We start from the raw sequence: 13227 nt of genomic DNA, 5'->3' as shown, positions 1-13227 counted from the left end.
AATGTTTTCCCTAAGTGGCAGCCCTGACCAACTTTAAAATAATTTTTCATGAGAATTTTCAGCTAAAAATATTCAAGAACACCCAAACTGTGAGTAATATATTTGTTTTTATAATATTCATTGCAAATTGATTTTTTAAATTAAATTCAAAATATCGTGGCATGTGGAGATGGTTTCCATTTTAGACGTGTGGTAGTTAACTGGTTAAGCAAATGAAAATTACTTTCGCTCATAAATTAGTGCCACAGAGATCATGAAATATGTTTTTAACATGGGGGGATACTAAAAGAAGAAAATGAAGAAACAGTTGATTCTTTGATACTTCATATATATTTGTCTCACCTTTACAGGCCAGCACTGTTTTATTTTATCTAAATAATAAAAGATAAAAATAAAAATTTTATTCTACGTGATATAGTTTTTTTTAATTCCCTATTTTCTGTAATAGCTTAAGTCTAAAATCTTTCAAGTACTTATCTTTGAGTTATCTTAGTTGCATTATGTGCAAGTATTTCAGTAAAAGAGAAAGATCCATGCTATCTTATTTTTGCCTTAAAGAAAACATAAACAGACCTCAATTTCCACAAAGTAAAAGCTACTAAAAATAACTTCACAGTAGGAGTAGCTGTTGAATCAATACTCCTTCCTTTTTTCAGAAGCTAATAATCATAGACCATCAAGACAGAGTATTTTAGTCTTTTTATTACAGAAACAAGGCATCAGACCTAAATTTTCATTTAACTCTATATATGTAGAGTTAATTTCCAGTGCAGAAAAATATCATAAAATTGATTTGACAGACTACTACAAATGCAATTTCTGAGGTGACTCAATGAGATAGAGCTTTATTAAGCCACAAAACATTTGCCTCTTATAAGAAATCAAGAAGAAAATGGTGGCCAAATAGGCAAATGTGTTGTGCACCTTGTCCTGGGGCCAGAGTAGAAACGCAACTAAATTGGAGAAGATCCACCCAGGATTAACCAATTAGGCCCAGCTGAGGAGACAATTATCAACAAGGAAGGGCACAGGATGCCTGGAGAATGGTAGGAACAGGGATCTGGGCAGGAGAGGGCCCGGCCACCCAGCCACTGGGCCAAGAAGGTGATGAGGAAGCTGCAATGCACCAAAGCTGCGTCCCTTGGCAACAGGCATAACACCCAATTGAGAAAAGGAAAAGCCACAGGGGTGCTGGCACCGAGGAAATCTAGACCTAAAACTATAGCCACGAAAGGCTGCACCCTGACAGGCCGTCTGAAAAGCCACCTGAGCAGCACGGTACTGGTGGGAGAGAAATCTGCAGTTTCATGGTGGTTTTGCTTTTGTTTTATCCTTGCTTTTGTTTACTAAACGAGAATATAGGACTATTCAGTTGCAAGAACTCACCAGAGGTAGCGAAGCAGAGAGAGGCAAAGAGTTGAGGTGCCTCAGGAAAGACTGGGGAGGGAAGTAGGGCAGGGAAATGTGATCAGGACTCAGGTACTGGGAATTCATAACCTTCCAAACCTAAGAGGCCATTTCTCTCCAGAAAAGCGAGCCCCTCCCAATAGCCTCAAGGCAGGTAATAAAGCCTGCCATACCCTGCCTGCATTTTTAGCTATACACAGGGAAAAAAGGCTATGAATAGCCCCTAAGAGCCCTCAATGACTGGGTTGGAAGAAGGGCCAGTCTGCCTCACTATTCTGGAAACTACACTGATAAAAACTGCAGTTTGCTAGCCAACCCCAATGGTCTCCATACAAGGATCTCTGACCAACCAAGGCCAGAGTAATATCTTGGGCCACTCGCAGAGGAATAGCTCTGGGTCAGGGAAAAAACATCAGTATGATTCCTGGAAAGCAAAACAGCACCACCCCAACCTAAAACCCTGTTGGAAACAGATGCTTGAGTGATTAAAATTGACAGCTGGCAGACAGGCAAAGCGGGCTGATTGGTCCCACCTGCTTGCAGCCAAGGTCTGTGGAGACAGACACTAGCAGAGTAGCAGTGGACCGCTTGGAACATCAACATGGTGCTGAATTCCAAAGACAGTGCCTGACAGTGATCAGCACATAACTACCTAACAGGAAGCCCAGAATTGGCAGACAGAACAGAACAGTGGGGTCCTAAACCAGCTCCTATAGGGCATTAAAAGGTGGCTGAAGCAAACGACACTTCACTTTTTAATTTATTTTAAATAATTTTTTTACTATTATTTTATTTCTTTACTTTTTTTATTGTTATTTTCTCTTTTTTTTCACCTTTTCTTCCTCGCTTCTCCCTTTTTCATCCTGTTTTTCTTCTCCTATCCCTGACTTGGGTTTTCTCTTTCCTTTCTTTTTACCCCTTGTTAAAAATTGATCTTCTTGATCTGCTTTATTGATATCTTATTATTACTGTAGTTTCAGTTGGCTTATTCATATAAAAAATTTCCTCTTCCCTACTCCTACTCCATTCCTCCTTCTCTTTTCTCTTTCTTTGCTACTCAATCTATTTTCCCGCTCCTCTCTTGCTCTTTTCTTCTAAAATTTTAATTAGTTTCACTCCCTAAATTCAGGCCTATCTGCTCTCCCCTATATTATCCTTTTCAATAAATAATTATTTTTTTTCTTCTTATCCACTCATTCTTTTTCACCTCTTCTATACTAAACAGTGGTCCTTCCACTATTCATCAATTTCCTTAACCTTATTTTCTGTATTTAAGCTCTACCTCTACAGATTCTGACCATCCCCCCTTTTCTGGGTGGATTTTTTTTTGGAGGGGGAGGGAGGTTTGGTATAATCATTTGTTTTATTGTGTTATCTCCCCATATTCTCTCTCTTTTCTTTTCTTTTCTCTTTTATTGTTATCATTTCTTGCTATCATTTATGCTATTTTTTCTCTCTCCTAATTCTCTTTTCTCTGGTGATCCTTTTATTGGGATTATAGGTGTCTTGTGTACATTCATGTTCTGTTCCTTTTGTGTTGTGTTGTGTCAAGTTTTATTTTGTGCTGTTCATTCAGCACCTCCACAATGGTTGGCACGACATAGTAGAAAGTGAGCCACATAATCAGACACCCTGAGAGAAGACTCCATCCACGAAAGGGACAATAACATTCAAGACTGAACTACATCAAGAAAACCCAAATATCTCAAGTAGGGGGCTTCCCTAGAAGACCCAGGCCAAAAAACCTGAGAGACTGTACCACTGGATCCAACAAAACATCTACCACATAAGACAAATCCAAAAAATCTGGGTGGCATAGCTGTTTGATCTAATACACAGAAACAATCACAAAGGATCCATAAAAATGGGAAGACAAAGAAACAAACCTCATATGAAAGAAAAGGAGGAATCACCAGAAAAGGAGATAAATAAAACAGAGGCAAGCAATTGGTCAGAGAAAGAATTCAGAGTAATGGTTATACAGATGCTCAAAAGGCTTCACAGGAAATTCACCAACATGTGTAAGAATCAAGAGGAAATGAAAACAAAACAATCCAAAATCTGTGGGATGCAATGAAAGCAGTCCTGAGAGGGAAGTTAATACCACTATGGGCCTGCCTCAAAAAACAACAAAGAGGAGGCAGCGGGCACACGGAGAGAATGACCACCGGCCCCACTCAGGCTCTGGTCTGGTTTAGTCACAGGCTCAATTGACACTTTCAGAAAATTCCACTTCACACAAGTCCAAGAAGCACACAGAGTCCTAACCAAGATGAACCAAAAAAAACCAACACCAAGACATATTGTAATAAAGGCAAAAATCAATAAAGAACATAATGGAAGGTTTCAACAGTAGACTAGAAGAAGATGAGAACAAAATCAGTGAGTTACAAGACAAGGTAGAAAAAACACCCAAACAGAGGAGCAATCCTACCTTATAATAGAGAAACATGCAAATTGACCGCACCTCCGCTATGCCCACGATTGGGCCGGTGGGAGGCTAGGGGGCAGGACTCTGGGTGGCCTATCCGGCCGTTGAGAAGATCAAGATGACGGCGCCCAGTCCTCTTAGTTCCAGGGGTCCCTGGGGAGATCGGCAACCTGGGGGGGCGTGGCCGGACCCATCCAGCCGCTCCCGGGGGTCCCTGGGGCGATCGGCACCCCGGGGGGGGGGCGTGGCCGGGCCCAGGCAGCCGCTCCCCGGGGGTCCCTGGGGAGATCGGCAACCTAGAGGGGGGCGTGGCCGGGCCCAGGCAGCCACTCCGGAGGGTCCCTGGGGAGATCGGCAACCTAGGGGGGGCGTGGCCGGGCCCATGCAGCCTCTCCGGGGGGTCTCTGGGGAGATCAGCAACCTAGGGGGCGTGGCCGGGAGATCGGCAATCTGGGGGGCCTAGCCAGCCCATCCAGCCGCTCCCGGGTGTCCCTGGGGATATAGGCAACCTGTGGGGGCGTGGCTGGGCCCATCCAGCCTCTCCCAGGGGTCCCTGGGGAGATCGGCACCCCGGGGAGGTGAGGTGGGACTCGCCCAGCTGCTCCCAGGGTCCCTGGGAACATTGCAGGCATGTGATTGCTGAGACCCAGACCAGGCCTCTGGCCACAGATTCATAGCTTTGCGGAGACCTAGGGCAGGGATCTGCCTCATCTGCAGAGAGAGAGAGGTTCTGCAGTGCCCCCAAGACGTGGGTGGGCCCAGCCAGGGATCAAGGGGCATGGAAGGACTCCTGGCAGAGGGGCAAGGACCCTCACCCCTGAGGCGGGGGTTGAGGGGTGGTGCCACCTCAGTGGAGGGGTGCTGCACTGCAGGGTACTGGACTGACTGATGTGATTCAGAGAAGCTCTCAGTGCTAATGGGCCTCGCTCAGGCGGCCTTCACACTTCAGAGGCAGTACTCCTGCTCCTGCCTTGACCCAAAAGCAAGCTCGCTACACCCTGCCCCATAGCAGAGCATGCCTAGGCAGTGAGTGGGAAGCCTTCCACCTGCTTTGGAGAAGGGGGGGGGCAGTAAAGAATGGGGGGAGAGGAAAGAATGTGGAGCATCCGCAATGAAGAGGTGCTTGAGAAAGAGGCTGGGAAGCCTGACTGGAAGGTTTGTTCTGTTTGCTGGGCCGCTGCCCCTTAGGAAGCGCAAAGAGCATGGCTCTGAGGGCTTCCTGTGTGCTGAGTCAAGTTCCACAGCCAACTGGAACTGGCCTCAGTTTCCTGGTCTATAAAATGGATGAAGCGTGTCCCAGTGCCTTCACTGAGCTTTGATGGCCAATTGAGATACTATATAAAGAAAATGAGGGAAGAAGTGAGAAAGAAAAGGAAGGACAAGCAACACAAAAGAAAGACTGAAAGGAACCTGTAAACCCATTGTCACTTAAATAGGGAATATAGTCAATAGTGTTGTAATGATGGTATGATGCCAGGTGGGTACTAGAAATATCGGGGAACACTTTGTAAAGTATATGATTGTCTAACCACTATTCTGTAACTAATATAAGACCTGAAACCAATACAAAATAATGTTGAATGTAAAGAAATGAAAATTGGAGTGAAATTTTTATAAATTTCAAAGTTTAAATAAAAGCTGTAAAGAAAGGAAGGGGAGAATAAAAAGTGTTTTTCATTTTGCCACTTCATTAAAAAGACAGTTGTCTTTATATGGTGCTTTTATACTTTTCTAAGTCATTATCTCATTTTAATTTCCGGGTAACTTAAAGACAAGATAAGTATTCCCTCCACTATTCAAAGAAAGGAAATCTTGGTGTCTGGTACTAATGATTCAATCGTCAAGCCCTTATTGTAAAGCAGGGTGAGTAAAATTTTCTGTGCAGGGTCATATCTATACTAATAAAAGCCTTGGGGGTGATCAGGCCAGCAGGGGAGGGTATTTGAGGGCAATAAGGCCTGCAGAGGAGCAGTTAGGGGGCAATCAGGCCAGCAAGGGAGCAGTTAGGGAGCAATCAGGCAGATAGGTGAGCGGTTAGGAGCCAGCGGTCCCGGATTGTGAGAGGGATGTCCAACTGCAGGTTTAGGCCCGATTCCACAGGGATCGGGCCTAAACCTGCAGTTGGACATCCCCCGAGGGGTCCCATATTAGAGAGGGTGCAAGCTGGGCTTAGGGACACCCTCCCCAGTGCACGAATTTCGTGCACCTGGGCCTCTAGTCCTATCTAATAATAGACAAATATGCAAATTGACCATACCTCTGACACACCCACAAGCCACGCCACAAGCCACACCCACCACCCAATCAGAGCGAGTATGCAAATTAACCCAAACCAAGATGGCTACAGCCACAGAGAGTAAGGTTTCCAAGGTAACAGAGGAAGCCAAGCTTTCTGCCAGCCATTGCAGGCCTAAGCCTCCACTCAAGCTACAAAGTTTCAATTATAGAAGGTAAACAAATTCAAACAAATGGCGGCAGAATGGAGCTTGAGAGGGCAGGCCAGGGTTGCCGCCGGCAACAGGGGAAGCAAAGCTGTTCGCACACCCTGGCCGGGCCCACCCGCTTAAGGCAACAAAGTTTCAATTATAACCCCAACACAAATGGCTGCCTGCCTCGGAGGGAGCCCCAGGCTTGGCTCCACTCCAGGCTACAAAGTTTCAATTGTAGAAGGAAAATAAATTCCAGATACCAGGGCCTCTGCTTGCGTTTGCCAGGGGGCGTGGCCTGCCTGCAAACCACCACAGGCCCCTCGCTCAGGCCGCCCCACGCCCCAAGGGAACCCCACCCTGATCAGGGACACACTTCAGGGCAAACCAGCTGGCCCTCACCCCTGTACCAGGCCTCTATCCTATCTAATAAAAGAGTACTATGCAGATTGATTATCACTGCAACACACAATATAGCTGCCCCCATGTGGTCAAAGATCCTGCCCCCATGTGGACACAAGATGGCCACCACAGATGGCCAGCAGGAGAGGGCAGTTGGGAGGCACCCAGCCTGCAAGGGAGGGCAGTTGAGAAGGACCAGGCCTGCAAGGAAGGGCAGTTGGAGGTGATCAACCCTGCAGGAGAGGGCAGTTAGGGGTAACCAGGCTGGCAGAGGAGGGAAGTTGGGGGCAAACAGGCTGGCAGTAGAGTGGTTAGGGGGTGATCAGGCTGGTAGGCAGAAGTGGTTAGGGGCAATCAGGAAGGCAGGCAGGCAAGCAGTTCGGAGCCAGCAGTCCTGGATTGTGAGAGGGATGTCCGACTGCCCAGAGATCGGGCCTAAACGGGCAGTCAGACATCCCTTGAGGGGTCCCAGATTGGAGAGGGTACAGGCTGGGCTGAGGGACAACCCCCCTCCGTGCACGAATTTCATGCACCGGGCCTCTAGTTGGAAAAATAAAATAAAAGCATGAAGAGAGTCTAAGGGAGTTTTGGAACAACACACAACAAAACAACATCCGTATAATAGGGTGGCAGAGGAGAGGAAGCTGAGCAAGGAATAGAAAACCTGTTTGAAAAAATAATGACAGTAAACTTCCCTGACTTTGGGGAGAAAAAAGCCACACAAGTCCAAGAAGCACACACAGTCCCAACCAAGATGAACCCAAAAAACCGACACCAAGACATATTGTAATAAAGGCAAAAATCAACAATAAAGAAAGAATCTTAAAGGCTCCAGAGAAAGACAGAAAGTAACCTACAAGGTATCTTCCATTAGACTATCAACTAATTTCTAAACAGAAACACATCAGGCCAGAAGGGAATAGAATGAAGTATACAAAGTGAGGCAAAGAAAGAGACTAAATTCAAGAATACTCTAGCCAGCAAGGCAATCATTCAAAATTGAATGGGAAATCCGGAACTTTGCAGACAAAAAAAAAAAAAAAAAAAAAGACTAAGGCAATTTATTACCACCAAGCCAGCAATGCAAGAAATGCTAAAGGGAATTTTATAAAAAGAAAAAAACATAAATGGAAAAAGGAATACAGGCATAAAAATAAGAATGGCAACAAACAAGTACCGGTCAATAATAACCTTAACACGTTAAGTGCCCAGCCTGTTTTGTCTTCCAGACGGAAAGTATAGTGTCAATCACCAGTGATTGACACAGCGCTTAACGTGTTAAACGTAAATGGATTAAATGATCCAATCAAAAGACATAGGATAGCAAAATGGATAAAAAACATGACCCATATATAAGCTGTCTACAGGAGACTCACCTCAGAACAAAGGACTCACACAGACTGAAAGTAAAGGGATGGAAAAATTCTTTCAGGCAAACGGAAATAAAAAAAAAAAATAAAGATGATGTTGCAATACTTATATCTGAAAAAATTGACCTCAATTTGAAGGTCATTACAAGAGATAAGGAAGGCCATTTCATAATACTAAAAGGGATTGATTCAACAAGAGGATATAACTCTGGTAAACATATATGCACCCAATACAGGAGCACCCAAATATATCAATAAACTTCAGGAAGCCCTAGCCGGTTTGGCTCAGTGGATAGAGCGTCGGCCTGAGGACTGAAAGGTCCCAGGTTTGATTCCGGTCAAGGGCATGTACCTTGATTGCGGGCACATCCCCAGTGGGAGGTGTGCAGGAGGCAGCTGATCGATGTTTCTCTCTTATCGATGTTTCTAACTCTCTATCCCTCTCCCTTCCTCTCTGTAAAAAATCAATAAAATATATATTAAAAAAAACTTCAGGAAGGTATCAAGGGAGAGATCGACAGCAATACAATCATAGTAGGGGACTTTAATAGCCCATTGACACCATTGGATAAATCCTCTAGACAAAAAATTAGCAAAGAAACAGCAATCCTAAACAACTCACTAGACCAGATGGAATTAATTGACACCTTCAGAAAATTCCACCCCAAAGCTACAGAATATATATTCTTCTCAAGTGCACATGGGACATTTTCAAAGATAGACCACATATTAGGACACAGGCTAAGTCTCTACAAATTCAAGAAGATTGAAATCATATCTAACATCTGCTCACATCAAAATGCTATAAAATTAGAAATCAACTACAATAAAAATAATCAAACACTTGGGAGGCTAAATAGCATGCTATTAAACAATGGATGGGTTACCAAAGAGATCAAAGAAGAAGAAAAAATCATTCTGGAAACAAATAAAAATGAAAACAAAACAATCCAAAATCTGTGGGACACAATGAAAGCAGTCCTGAGAGGGAAGTTAATACCACTAGGGGCCTACCTCAAAAAACAACAGAGAGGAGGTGGCGGCAGCTGGCACACAGAGAGAATGACCACCCGCCCCACTCAGGCTCTGGTTGGGCTTGGTAACGGGCTCAACCTGTTTTGTTCTCGCTCAGCCCGGGTGCTCACCTGATGGGGAGACCACGTGCCAGGCCTGCTCACAGTTGGGGAGTCGAGTGATCTCCAGCCCCATCCCTGCACCTCTTCAGTCAGGGCCCAGTGCCTCTCTAAGCCTGCATCTATCCTTCCTGTAGCTGCGGCCTGGGAGGGCATGCGGAGGCCAGACAGAAGGCCAGCGGCCGGGTGCATCCTGTAGAGGAAATCGCCAAGGGCTGCAGGGTGGCTCTGGCAGCGCCATGGAGGCACCATATTCAATGACTGCGCTCTACAAGGAATTCCAGGAGGTCAAGAATGTGAGCAGGTGCAGCACCGGTGGGAGGGGGCACGCATGGGACCTCGCTGCCCCCTAGCTTCCCATTGGGCACTGAGCTCAGCACCACTGGGACCTGGGCCGGGCTGCCATGCTGGAACCAGCGCAAGTTTTGCCTGCTGTCAGGGCTCGTGTTCACTGCAGGCCTTCGTGCCATCCGGCCGCCATGCTGGCACTCAAGTACCTGGGCCGGGGTGCGGCAGGCAGCGGCGCCCGCTCAAAGGGCTGCCCCGAATGCAAGGCCTTTGCAAGAGCTGCCTGCTTCCTGGCCGCCAACCTGGACACCAGCATAGACCCATGTCAGGATTTCTATTCTTCGCACGTGGTGGCTGGCTACAGCGCCACGCCATCCCCAACAACAAGCTCACCTACAGCACCATTGCGGCCACTGGCGATCAGAAGGACGAGCACATGCAGCACCTGCTGGCGCGGCCCAGTGCAAGGTGTGTGCCTTCTTCTGCTCGTGCCTCAACATGCGCAGGACAGAGAGGTTCGGCTCGAGGCCCACGCTTGAGGTCATCGAAGACTGTGGAGGCTGGGACCTGGGTGGCACCAACGAGTGCCCAGGGTCCTCGGTACACTGAGACCTCAACCGGCTGCTGTACAAGGTGCAGGGCGTGTACAGCACCGCTGCGCTATTTTCACTCACCGTTAGCCTGGACGACAAGAACTCCTCACAGTATGTTATCTGCATTGACCAGGATGGGCTCACCCTACCGGAGAGGACCCTGTACTTAGCTCAGGATGAGGACAGTGAGAAGATCCTGGAAGCTTACCGATTGTTCATGGAGCACCTGCTCAGCCTACTGGGTGCTGATGCTGTGGAGCAGAAGGCCCAGGAGATCCTGCAACTGGAGCAGCGGCTGGCCAACATCACAGTGTCAGAGAATGATAACCTCCATCGAGATGTCAGCTCCATGTGCAACAAGGTGACACTGGGACAGCTGCAGAAGATAACTCCCCATCTGCAGTGGAAGTGGCTGCTGGACAAGATCTTCCAGGAGGACTACTCAGAGGATGAGGAGGTGGTGCTGCTGGTCATGGACTACATGCAGCAGGTGTCCCAGCTCATCTGCTCCACACCCCGAAGTATCCTGAACAACTACCTGGTGTGGCGCATGGTGGTGGTCCTGAGTGAGCATTTGTCAGCACCGTTTCGAGAGGCTCTGCATGAGTTGGCATGCGAGATAGAGGAGAGCGACAAGCCCCAGGAGCTGGCCTGTGTCTGCCAGGGCCAGGCAACCGCCACTTTGGCATGACTCTTGGCACCCTCTTTGTACATGAACACTTCTCAGCTGCCAGCAAAGCCAAGGTGCAGCAGCTGGTGGAAGACATCAAGTACATCTTGGGCCAGCACCTGGAGAAGCTGGATTGGATGGATGCTAAGACCAAGGCAGCTGCTCGGGTCAAGCTCCAGTACATGATGGCGATGGTCGACTACACAGACTTTCTGCTCAAACCCGAGGCTGTGGACAAGGAGTATGAGTTTGAAGTCCACGAGAAGACCTATTTCAAGAACATTTTAAACAGCATCCGCTTTAGCATCCAGCTCTCAGTCAAGAAGATCTGGTAGGAGGTGGACAAGTCCATGTGGCTGCTTCCTCCACAAGCACTCAATGCCTACTATCTACACAACAAGAACTAGATGGTGCTCCCTGCTGGTATCCTGAAGCCCACCCTATATGACCCTGATTTTCCACAGTCTCTGAACTACGGGGGCATTGGCACCATCATCGGGCACAAGCTGATGCATGACTACGACGACTGAGGGGGCGGGGGGTGCAATATGACTACACAGGCCACCTGGTACACTGGTGGACAGAGGCCTCCTACAGCCGCTTCCTGCGCAAGGCCGAATGCATCGTTCACCTCTACTACAACTTCACTGTCTACAAACAGCGGGTGAATGGGAACCACACACTTGGTGAGAACATTGCAGATATAGGGGGCCTCAATCTGGCCTACTATGCTTATCAGAAGTGGGTGCAGGAGCACAGCCCAGAGCACCCACTATACTGGCTCAAGTACACACACAACCAGCTCTTCTTCATTGCCTTTGCCCAGAATTAATGCATCAAACGGCGGTCACAGTCCATCTACCAGCAGGTGCTGACCGACAAGCATGCACCTGAGCACTATACGGTTATGGGCAGTCTGTCCCAGTTTGAGGAGTTTGGCCGGGCCTTCCATTGCCCTAAAGATTTGCTCATGAACCCTGCTCACAAGTACTTTGCGTGGTGAGCTGGCCGCTCCCCACCCACTCGCACGACCCCACTGTCCTGCACAAATTGCTTCTTGCTGGCCACTGGACCTGGCACGGGCCCCAATCTGAGTGCCACCTACCTTCCCAACTCCTCCAGGACCTCAGCTCCTGCTGTCCATCACTTCAGGGAGGACTCAGAGCATGGATGAGGTTGGGCTCTAGGAAGGAATTGGGAGATACAGGGTACCCAGATTTAACTCGAGTCAGCCAGAGCCTGTGGCCAGGCCAGACTCTCCAGGCCCCACCTTTCCTGTGTTCTTGATGTTATGTCTGGTAAACAAAGCTGCTTTACCCTACAACTTAAATAACTAGAAAGAGAGCAATAAGAAAAGTCCAGAGTAAAAGGAAGGAAATAATAAAGATTAGAGGGAAAATAAATGACATAGAGACCAAAAGAACAATACAAAAGATCAATAGAACCAAGAACTGGTTCTTTGAAAGGATAAACAAGATTGATGAACCTCTAGCCAGGCTTACCAAGAAACAAAGAGAGAAGACCCAAATAAACAAAATCAGAAATGAAAGAGGTGAAGTAAAAACCAACCCCACAGAAACATAAAGGGTTGTAATAAAATACTACGAACAATGAACGCTATTCCAACAAACTGGACAACCTAGAAGAAATGGACATATTCCTAGAAAAATACAATCTTCCAAAACTCAATCAGGAAGAATCAGAAAACCTGAATAGGCCAATAACTACTGATGAAATTGAAGCAGTAACCAAAAAACTTCCAGCAAACAAAAGCCCTGGTCTGGACGGCTTCACAGGGGAGTTTTGCCAATCATTCAAAGAAGAAATAACAGTGATTCTCATCAGACTATTGCAAAATTTCAAGAAAAGGAACACTTCTAAGCTCTTTCTGTGAAGCCAGCATTACCCTAATTCCAAAACCAGATAAAGACACTAAAAAGAAAGAGAATTATAGGCCAATATCCCTGATGAATATACTAGTAGATGCTAAAATCCTCCACAAAATATTAGCAAATTGCATCCAGCAACACATTAAAAAGATCATACACCATGACCAAGTGGGATTTATTCCAGGTATGCAACACTGGTACAAAACTGCAAATCAATAAATATGATACATTATATAAACAAATTGAAGGACAAAAATCACATGATCATATCAATTGATGCAAAAAAAGCCTTTGACAAAATCCAACACACTTTTTTGATAAAACTCTCAGCAAAGTGGGAATAAAGAGATCATACCTCAACATCCTATATAATAAAAGCCTAATACGCAAATCAACCAAATGGTAGAACGACCGGTGGAACAACCAGTCACTATGACATGCACTGACCACCAGGGGACAGACACTCAACACAGGAGCTGCCCCCAGCCCGCAGGCCCTACGCCAGCCAAGGCGGGTGCCAGTGGGGGGAGGGGCCCAATCACCCCATGGTGGGGGGCAGGGCTAGTGAGCGGGAGGTGCCAGGCTGGCCAAGGTGGGTGCCAGTGCCCCCCGCCCCAA

General features: G+C 47.0%; 1 protein-coding gene and 1 pseudogene across 1 annotated transcript in view; one reads left to right on the top strand and one right to left on the bottom strand.

Annotated features, from left to right (window-relative positions):
- The window catches only part of CHM (CHM Rab escort protein), a 410199-nt gene that overhangs the window by 199517 nt on the left and 197455 nt on the right, over positions 1-13227 (bottom strand). The gene's annotated exons all lie outside the window — the stretch shown is intronic.
- Positions 9409-11723, top strand: LOC103302434 (endothelin-converting enzyme-like 1; annotated as a pseudogene).

Source organism: Eptesicus fuscus, chromosome 1, assembly GCF_027574615.1.
Source record: "Eptesicus fuscus isolate TK198812 chromosome 1, DD_ASM_mEF_20220401, whole genome shotgun sequence".
Taxonomy (NCBI): domain Eukaryota; kingdom Metazoa; phylum Chordata; class Mammalia; order Chiroptera; family Vespertilionidae; genus Eptesicus; species Eptesicus fuscus.
This window is presented reverse-complemented; position numbering and strand designations above follow the sequence as displayed.